Raw genomic sequence first — 10,185 nt, 5'->3', positions numbered from 1 at the left:
GCAAGCCTGGAGAAAAGAGGGCAAGCACTCAGTTCCCCAAAGTTCCAGGGAAGACGCCCAAGAGCTGACTTGGGTCTGTGTGCCCATCACTGAACCAATCAGGGTGTCTGGGAGGAATGACATCATCTCATTGGCCAGGTCTGGGTCAAGTCCCACCCTTGAAGCCAGGAGGCGGAGTCAGCTGCATCCCACCCAAGGACACAGCAAGGATGGGCTCTATTACCAGAAGAGGAGGTACAGAAAGGCAGGCTGGACAGAAACCTAGAGCACTGCAGTTTCTGCAGTGTCCCAACCTGGATTCTTGATTTTGCCGCCATATTGATAAATGGTGCAACCACCAACTCTCCCGTTCCTACAGCCAGAAAGTTATAGATTATTCTTTGTTCTTTCTTTCTTTTTCTTTTTTCTTTTCTTTTCATTTTTCTTTTCTTTTTTTTCTTTTTTTTTTTTTTTCCCGAGACAAAGTCTCACTCTGTTGCCCAGGCTGGAGTGCAGTGGCACAATCTCGGCTCACTGCAACCTCTGCCTCCCAGGTTCAAAAGGTTCTCCTGCCTCAGCCTCCCAGGTATTTGGGACTACAGGTGCGTCCCACCACACCCAGCTAATTTTTTGTATTTTTAGTAGAGACGGGGTTTCACCGTGTTAGGATGGTCTCGATCTCTTGACCTCATAATCCACCCGCCTCAGCCTCCCAAAGTGCTGGGATTACAAGCTGAGCCACCGTGCCCAACCTCTTTTTTTTTTTTTTTTTTTTTTTTTGGTGTGCGACGGAGTCTCACTCTGTCTCCTGGGCTGGAGTGCAGTGGCAAGATCTCAGCTCACTGCAACCTCCGCCTCCCAGGTTCAAGCTATTCTCCTGCCTCATCCTCCCGAGTAGCTGGGATTACAGGTGCCTGCCACTACGCCCAGCTAATTTTTTGTAGTTTTAGTAGAGTCAGGGTTTCACTATGTTGGCCAGGCTGGTCTCAAACTCCCGACCTCGTGATTCGCCCGCCTTGGCCTCCCAAAGTGCTGGGATTACAGGTGTCAGCCACCACACCTGGCCAATTCTTTGTTCTTTCCTTTTACTCCCTTGCAGGCTGGTGGAAACTTGAGGCATGTGACTACTGTGTCCAACCACCCTGCAGTCTAGTCCCAGCCCAGGAGCTGCTACCCCCCAGCCCACATCCAGCTCTGAGAACCCTGGAACTGAGACGGCATTACACCCATTTTATGGGTAAATGTGCCAAGGCCAAGCTGAACTAATGATGTCTTTCCTAAGTTCACACAGGAAGCTGGTGGCAGAATCTGGGCAGAGTCTAGGTCTCCGACTGCTTGGTTCAGAAATACACTCACTCATGCACCACTCCGTATCCTATGGCCTGGTGCACCAACAGACCATCAGTGCCAACAAGCCAGGCTCCCCCATCCAACCACCCATCTCCAGCGCAGCCAGGTCCCAGAGTTCATGGCTTGGGGGCAGTGGGCTCCCTCAGCAAATGGGTGTGCTGGGGGCAAGGCTCCGGTGTGTACAGGGAACCTGTGATAGCATTCAAAGGATACCTTTCTTTGGGAGTTCCTGGCTTCTGGATGCCCAGCAGTTGGCAGGTGTGTCCGAGCACGCACTAGTCTCTACAAAGCAAGACCCTGCACGGCCAAGGCTTGGAGAACCTGGAGCCGAGGCCGTTTGCTGCTGAGGACACATGTGCACACCCTTGCTCATGGAATTCCTGGCACTGGGACATCATAGTCTCTGATACAGAAGAAAGGAAGTGCTGTGGCTCAGATTCCAACTCAGCTCACACAGCCTGGGACCCCCAAAGGGCATCTGGACAAGTGCGAGGTGCAGCTCTAGGCGGCGCCCCCTAGAGTTGTCCATCCCGGCCCAGCTTCCTCATTTATGGTATCTTGTTTCTTCCTTGCTACAGCTCCCGGAGGAAGACATATGGTCATCTGTGTCAGTCAGGGCCTCCAGGAAGCAGGTGCTGAGATGGGGTTGGATATGCAACAGGTTTATTAGGGGTAAAGTCTACATGGAAGACAACAAGGGAGGAAGTGATTGGGCAGGGAGAGCCCGAGACACTAATGAGAGCTCACAAAGCTTCAGCCAACCTACCGGGGAGCTCCGCAGCAGGGAGTTCCCACAAGAGGAGTCCAGGTTAGGCACAAATGGCCAGGTCCTGGGCCCCCTGCCATGCACAGTCGCTGGCTGACAAACGCCTGGGAGGAGGCTGGCTTCATTCAGCTGGACAGCTCCTTGCACCTCAACAGCAATTCCAGAAGGGGGGCCTGAGCACCTTCATGGCAGCCTCATGATCCATTTCACAGGTACAGACGCCGGTGCCCAGAAATGTCAATGACTCTCCCAAAGGCACACGGCTGGCATGGGGGCATCTGATCCCAATGCCATGCTCCTGTCAGCCTCAGAGTGACTCTTGGCTGCTAAGATGCCCTTTGCTACTGCCGGGCAGGACTCTGGGACATGTTCCCGTTCCATCCTCCAGGGACAGTGACAAGGTGGCCTGACAGAGTGCCCAGGTCCCTGTTGAGCCTCGGCTGAAGCTCCTGTCCCTGGGAAACATGAACAGGGATGGCCCATGTCACGCCTCAGTCTTTCCAAATCTCAGGAAATTCTTGGGTAGAGAAGCCACTTCGATGTGGCAGCTTCAATTCTGGCAGGGATTCATCAAAAGTCCACAGCATTTCCCGCTCTTTCCAGGCCCCCTGTCTGTCTGGGGTCACCCAGGGCCATCTGTCTATCACCACAGAGGTGATCCTCAGCATTCCCACGCCACTCAAGCCTCCTGCCCAAAAAACCGTGGGTTTTGGCCGGGCGCGGTGGCTCAAGCCTGTAATCCCAGCACTTTGGGAGGCCGAGACGGGCGGATCACGAGGTCAGGAGATCAAGACCATCCTGGCTAACAGGGTGAAACCCCGTCTCTACTAAAAAAATACAAAAAACTAGCCGGGCGAGGTGGCGGGCGCCTGTAGTCCCAGCTACTCGGGAGGCTGAGGCAGGAGAATGGTGTAAACCCAGGAGGCGGAGCTTGCAGTGAGCTGAGATCTGGCCACTGCACTCCAGCCTGGGCGACAGAGCGAGACTCCGCCACACAAAAAAAAAAAAAACAAAAAAAACCGTGGGTTTTTTATTTGCTATTCACCTCTTCCCTCCCTTAGACATGAGGATACTTAGGAGTTGAATGCAGACCCTCACAAGTCCTGGGGCCCCACACTGCCACTCAGTGCACAGAGAGTGGGTGCCTAACCCCGACCCTCCCAGCACCTGTCCTCAGGCCCAGCAGCGGGAGGGAGTACGTGGTGAGTGCAGGGGGATAGCAGTCACTGAGTGGAGGAGAGGGAATAGGCGGCGAGAGCCCATCCTGAAATGTGGGGAGGGAGTGAGGGGCAGGGGTTCCAAGCAACCAGCCCATGCTCCATTGTCCCAGGGGACTTCACTCACAACACACGAGTTCAAAGGTAAAACATTATTAAGGATGTCAAGGCAGCAATCTCAGAGCAGTAACCTCTAGTGCAGTAAACTTCCTTCTGAGCACGGAGCCCTGTGCAACTGCACTGGTCCACTGCCATAAAAGCTAGCTTTTTCTGGAAGGCTTTAAAAATGTCCAATGCACCTGTAATCCCAGCATGTTGGGAGACTGAGGCTGGTGGATCACTTGAGGTCAGGAGTTCGAGACCAGCCTGGCCAACATGTGAAACCCCATCTCTACTAAAAATACAAAAGTTAGCCAGGCTGTTGGTGGGCACCTGTAATCCCAGCTACTCAGGAGGCTGAGGCAGGAGAATCACTTGAACCTAGGAAGCGGAGGTTGTAGTCAGCATCGTGGGTGATAAAGCGAGTCCGTCTCAAAAAAAAAAAAAAGTTACCCTTTCTGTCCATGTGCTTATGTGTCCATGTATACTCTGCCCCTCCACTCTCCCTCCACAGACCTCCGAGGACAGGGCCCTTTCTGTTTTGTTCACTGAGGTCCTCCCAGATCAGTGCTGGACACGCGGTTGGAGCCCAGTAACTATGTGGTGAAGGACAGAAGTCAGGTTTGGCGTTGGGGTTGTGAGTCACAGTCCAAAGGATGACTTACAAGTGGCCCGACTGGAGAGATTCCCACAGGGCTGGCCGCAGTGGAAAGTTGCTGCCAAACGCCGGTCTCATTCCATAACCCTCTCTTGCCACGGCGGCAGTGCACACAAGTGTCCCAGAGGGACAATGACGGCTGCTTCAGCTTCAATCACAAGGGAGAAGATAGGGTGTTGGATACACTCAATTATCACCCCAAACCCTATCATCACTCATAATCGGCCTGAGATAAATCACAGGCGGGTAATTATTATGTCAGGCCAGGTAGCAGAGAGAAGTTCTAAAATAGCAATCAAAGAACTTCCTGGTTAATTCAAATCCATCCTAACTCCCTCCAGGGGACAAAAGTGCTTTGGCTGTAGAATTGACCAGGCGGAGAGAAATGCGATTGCTTAATGCAAAATGGGAACTCCTGGACTTAATGTTTCTCTCCGTCAAGTTTCAGAATAGCACACCTGTCAGAAACCCTAAATCAATGATCCACCATCCGGGGTAAATCATACTGCGGGGACGTCCTATTTTCTTGGTGTCAAAACCAACCTCCCCAGCCTGCTTGCCAGACCGTGTCCACTTCTGCTCAGCCCAGGCCTCTGGACTCACTCAGTCCTGCCTGCTTGGTTTCCCACACCTGTACTTCTTCCCCCATCCAAATGCCACCAAGGCCCAGCTCAAGCCACGTGGCCCCCAAACCTTCTACGCCCAGACTCATCCCTGGATCCAGCTTAAGAGATTCCACTTCCTGTCCCCACTTCAAAAGGCCAATGCTGGCTTTATCCATCCCTGAACTGGTCACAACCCCAGACCTGTGACTCTCCTAGAGCTGGGTCTCCCTGTTCTTATCCTTTTGGCTTCTGGAGCCAGCTCTTCTGCTGAGCAACAGAAACTGTTTTGGATTGACTTAAGCCAGAAGAGTGGAGATGGGTTTACTGGAAAGATGCTGTTTGTGGGAAGGTTTCTTGGGGTGCCAAGGAGCCTAACACCTGATCCACCTGGGTTGAGTAGACCCCCGTCCAGGGCAGGCTGGACTCAGGTGGGGCTGGATTCAGGCACAGTCTCTGGGCTCTGGCTGACTCTGTGGATGACTTTCCTAGGCTCTTCATGGTGGCAGAGTAGTTGCTTACACCTGTCCAAGTGCGGATCCACTTGGACATGGTAGACGATTACTCCAAGTTGCTCAGACAAAAGCCCTGGGCTAGGGCCGGGTGCAGTGGCTTACGCCTTTCATCCCAGCACTTTGGGAGGCCGAGGTGGATGGATCATCTGAGGTCAGGAGTTCGAAATCAGTCTGGCCAACATGGCAAAACCCGTTTTTACTAAAAAAAAAAAAAATACAAAACTTAGCCAGGCATGGTGGCGGGCGCCTGTAGCCCCAGCTACTCAGGAGGCTGAGGCAGAAGAATCACTTGAACTCAGGAGGCGGAGGTTGTAGTGAGCTGAGATCACGCCATTGTACTCCAGCCTGGGTGACAGAGTGAGACTCCATCTCAAAAAAAAAAAAAAAGAAAAAGAAAAAAAACCAACCCTGGGATTAGTCTTCATGACATGCCCACCCCAGGGCCAACCCTGGTGGCCACAGGAGAGCAGTGTTCTCATGAGCAGAGGCCCTGGGTCACAGGCTGTGCCCAGGTGGGCGGGTGCAGCTCCACCTGCAGCTCATAGACTGAGAATGTGGGAGTAGTGATTCCCATGGGTCAATCAGGGCACCAACAAGAAGGAATGGGTGGTAGGCAGCTCCAGACCAACAAACACCGTGAAGCTGGCTCTCTGGACCAGAGAGAATGCTGAAAAAAATCAGACTGGCCTGGAGGCTGGAGTTTCCGGGTTTTCATCTCCCTGGGACTGGCCATGAATAAGGCACTCAACTTTACCACCTCTGGTTCCTGGAAGAGAAAATCCTCTTGGCCAGTTCTGAATCACAGGCACTGCGGCCAGGGCCTGGCCAAGTCTTGGGCGCATTTCCAGAGAAGGGAGAAAGGGCTTTGAGAGGCAGGAGACATCCTTCCAGTAGCTGCTAAAATGTGGATTTTTTTTTTTGATGGAGTCTTGCTTTGTCACCCAGGCTAGAGTGCAGTGGCGAGATCTCGGCTCACTGCAACCTCTGCCACCCAGGTTCAGGCGAACCCAGCCTCCCACCACTGCGCCCAGCTAATTTTTGTATTTTTAGTAGAGACAGAGTTTCACCATCTTGGCCAGGTTGGTCTTGAACTCCTGACCTTGTGATCCACCCACCTCTGCCTCCCAAAGTGCTGGGATTACAGACATGAGCCACTGCACCCGGTGGGATGTTGCTACTGTTGTAATGCGAGCCACCTTAACTTTTTGTTTACCCCAAATTAGAAATTAAACAATTTTCCTTTCAATGTCACCAGTATGCGATGCAATTTCATGACGATGGTTTATCTGGGTAGAAAATTGCCCTTGGCATCTATCCTACCCTCCCCTGGTCTGGAGGCCTGGGTATAGCTGAAGCCACAGCAGGGATGGGGCAGGTAGGGAGTGGGAGTTGGGGAGTTGCCCATTTTCTCCCTTCTCTGGGGTCAGGAGGAAAAAAAAATGCCATTAATTTTGTTGTGATGAAAACCCCATCTCTACTAAAAATACACAAATTAGCCGGATGTGGTAGCAGGTGCCTATAATCCCAGCTACTTGGGAGGTTGAGGGAGGAGAATCGCTTGAACCCAGGAGGCAGAAGTTGCAGTGAGTGGAGATAGCGCCACTGCACTCCAGCCTGGGCAACAGAGTGAGACTCCATTAAAACACACACACACACACACACACACACACACACGGATAAACTGGAGAGAACTTGAATCTTTACAATATTGAGTCTTCTCATCTGGGAAAGGTCCATTTCTCTCTAATCCTTCAGGATGTTCTCAGTTCCAGCCCCTCTTCCCCACCATCCCAGGAATGGCAGTGACCTTTTGTACATACGTGCCTTAGTCCCTCATCCTCCAGATACATTTAATTGTTTTGTCTCAGGCCTCCCTCCCAAGCTCCCATCTGGCACCAGCCTCGTGTCCTCTCCTCCCCAGCCTCAAATCCTGCCCTGCCTGTATCTAGGAACTTGGGCGGTATGTTCCTCCACACCTCCAGGCTGCAGTTCACCGGCACACTCCTCCTGTCTCATCCACCAGGGATTCCTATCTGTCCCTTACATTGTTTCCCTCACCGTAGAGCCAAGCAGGAGGGGCCACATTCACCTTTCAGCTTGGTGCCCCACCCCCACCTCCCATTTGCTCACTCACATGCACGAGCTCATCTTGCTGCACCAATGAATCTTCTGCCCCATGCTCACCCAGTCTTCCTTGGATTCCCAGGTGCTGTCCTGGGTGTGGCCAGTGGTGGGTGATCAGTAAACGCATGCTGGATGGAAGGGGAGACAGCACGACAGCACCACGTGGGGGGGGGGGGCAGGGGGGAATTGTGTTTCCACCAGCCCTCGGTAGGAATTTTTTTTTTTTTTGAACTGGAGTGTCTCTCTTGTGGCCCAGACTGGAGTGCAATGGTGCAATCTCTGCTCACTGCAACCTCTGCCTCCTGGCTCCAAGCAATTCCCTTACCTCAGCCTCCGGAGTAGCTGGGACTATAGGCGCCCAACACCACTCCCAGCTAATTTTTGTATTTTCAGTAGAGATGGGGTTTCGCCATGTTGGCCAGGCTGGTCTCGAACTCCTGACCTCAGGTGATCCACCCGCTTCGGCCTCCCAGAGTGCTGGGATAACAGGCATGAGCCACCACACCAGGCCTCCTTAGGATCTTAAGTCAGGAATTGGATTCATCCCTGTGGTCTGCTCTGCAGCACCCAGGGGCTTGGAGGCCCTGAAGAGGGGGCACCTGGAGAGTTTGAGAACAAGACCAGGAAAATCTCCCTTGGAGCCCTTAGCACAGGGAACCATTTACAGTATGAAGAGTTGGTTGCCTTTCCTGCCCCAGCACATGCCTGAATCACAGCCTAACCCTGGAATACCCCTGAAAAGGAAGAGAGACCTGGGAGATGTAAAGCATCTGGAGCGAGAGTGTTCTTTCTTTTTCCTTTCTTTTTTTTTTTTTTTGAAACAGAGTCTCGCTGTGTTGCCCAGGATGGAGTGCAATGGTGCCATCTTGGCTCACTGCAACCTCCACCTCCTAGGTTCAAGTGATTCTCCTGCCTCAGCCTCCCGAGTAACTGGGATTACAGGCGTCCACCACCACACCTGGGTAATTTTTTTTTATTTTTAGTACAGACTGGGTTTCGCCATGTTGGCCAGGCTGGTCTCATACTCCTGGCCTCGAGTGATCTGCCCGCCTTGGCCTCCTAAAAGTGCTGGGATTACAGGCGTGAGCCACTGTGCCCAGCCCTGGATTGAGAATGTTCTAAAGACAGGAGCTTTTGGGAACGCTGCAGCAGGAGACTTGCAGGTGTGCAGAGGGCTCTTGGGGGCTTCATGAGCAGCTGGAGGTGATCCCTCTCTCCACATTCTTAAAAAGGGGTACTCAGCCAAGACAGTAAGTCTGGAAATAAAGACAACGAAAAGCAGTCCAAAGATTAGAAAGCAAGAGACAATATTATCATTCTTGGCAGAGAATGTTTATATTTACCCAGAAAGTCCAAGAGAATTCATTGCAAAACAGAACTGCTAAGAAAGCCTGGAAAAGTGGCCTGATAAAGACCCACAGCTTCCTGCATGCCAGGGACGAGCTGACTGGAAAATAAAGTGGAAAAGGCCTCATTTACAGCATCAATAAAGTGATAAACGACACCGGCTTAACATGAAACAGGCAAGACCCATAGAAAGAAAACGAGAAAACCATAAAAAGGACAAAAAGACGCGCCTCGTTAAAGAGCAATGGTTTTTCCCCAGATGGGAAGACCCACTAGCGTGAAGATTCAAGTTCTCTCCAACTTTATCCGTGTTTTTATTGCAATTCCAACGGGAAAATAATTCCAAAACCATTTTCACTGATGTTTGACAGAAAAATGCTTATGTTCCTTAAAAAGAGGAGGTGCAGGCCGGGCCTGGTGGCTCACGTTCTGTAATCCCAGCACCATGGGAAGCTGAGGCCGGTGGATCACTTGAGGCCAGGGGTTCAAGACCTGCCTGGCTAACATGGCGAAACCCTGTCTCTACTAAAACTATAAAAATTAGCTGGGCGTGATGGTGTGTGCCTGTAGTTCCAGCTACTTGGGAGGCTAAGGCAGGAGAATCGCTTGAATCCGGGAGGCAGAGGTTGCAGTGAGCCAAGATCATGCCACTGCCCTCCAGACAGAGCGGTAGAGTGAGACAGTCAAAAAAAAAAAAAAACAAAAGGAGGTGTGGTAGGGCTGAGGGGCATTACCATGCCTGTGAATTACCTACTACTGTGTGCATGCCTGAAGGGACAGGGAAGGGGCTTCCTCTCCAGCTGCCTAGAGGAACATTGCAGCCAGTCACCGTGGGCTTGGGAAGTGTGGGGGCACCTCCTATGTCGTGCTGGGTCTGAGAGGCTCAGGCCTTGTTGCTGTTTCCCCCTGGTGGGGGTCCCAGGACAAATGATGTTGCCAACAGTGTGTTCGAAAACCACCATAGTGGGAGGGATGAGCGTCTCCTGCAGGTGATGACACTCCAGGTTGGGCAGCATCAGAGAACAGGGCATGGCTGTGGGCCCTGGGGAAGGGGACCTGTCTTAGTCTGTGTGGGCTATTATAACAAAATGCCTTAAACTAGGTGGCTTATAAACATGGGAAATTTATTTTTCACAGTTCTGGAGGCTGGGAAGTCCAAGAGCAAGGCACAGGCAGATTCGGTGTCTGCTGAGAGCCCGTTTTCTGGTAGAAGGAGGTGCCTTATGTGGTGGAAGGGGCCAGGGAGCCTCTTTTATACGGGCACTCATCCCATTCACCTCTCACAGGCCCCATTTCTAACACCATCACATTGGTGATTAGGTTTCAACATATGAATTTGGAGGGGGGTAACGTGAACATTCAGACCACAGCAGGACCTAATTGGCTGAGCCCAGCTCACAAACTAGACTTGCGAGATGGTTGTTTGCTGAGGTCTCCTTGGCCCTGAACGGGCAGAGGGGGCTCAGTAGGGCTCTCGAGGGTCTTAGCATTGTGAAGAGCTTGGGGGAGAAAGATAGGGCAGGGCAGG

The sequence above is a fragment of the Theropithecus gelada genome, chromosome 19 (assembly GCF_003255815.1).
Source record: "Theropithecus gelada isolate Dixy chromosome 19, Tgel_1.0, whole genome shotgun sequence".
NCBI classification, from domain to species: Eukaryota; Metazoa; Chordata; class Mammalia; order Primates; family Cercopithecidae; genus Theropithecus; species Theropithecus gelada.
The sequence above is the reverse complement of the archived record's forward strand: the minus strand, read 5'-3'. Positions refer to the sequence as shown.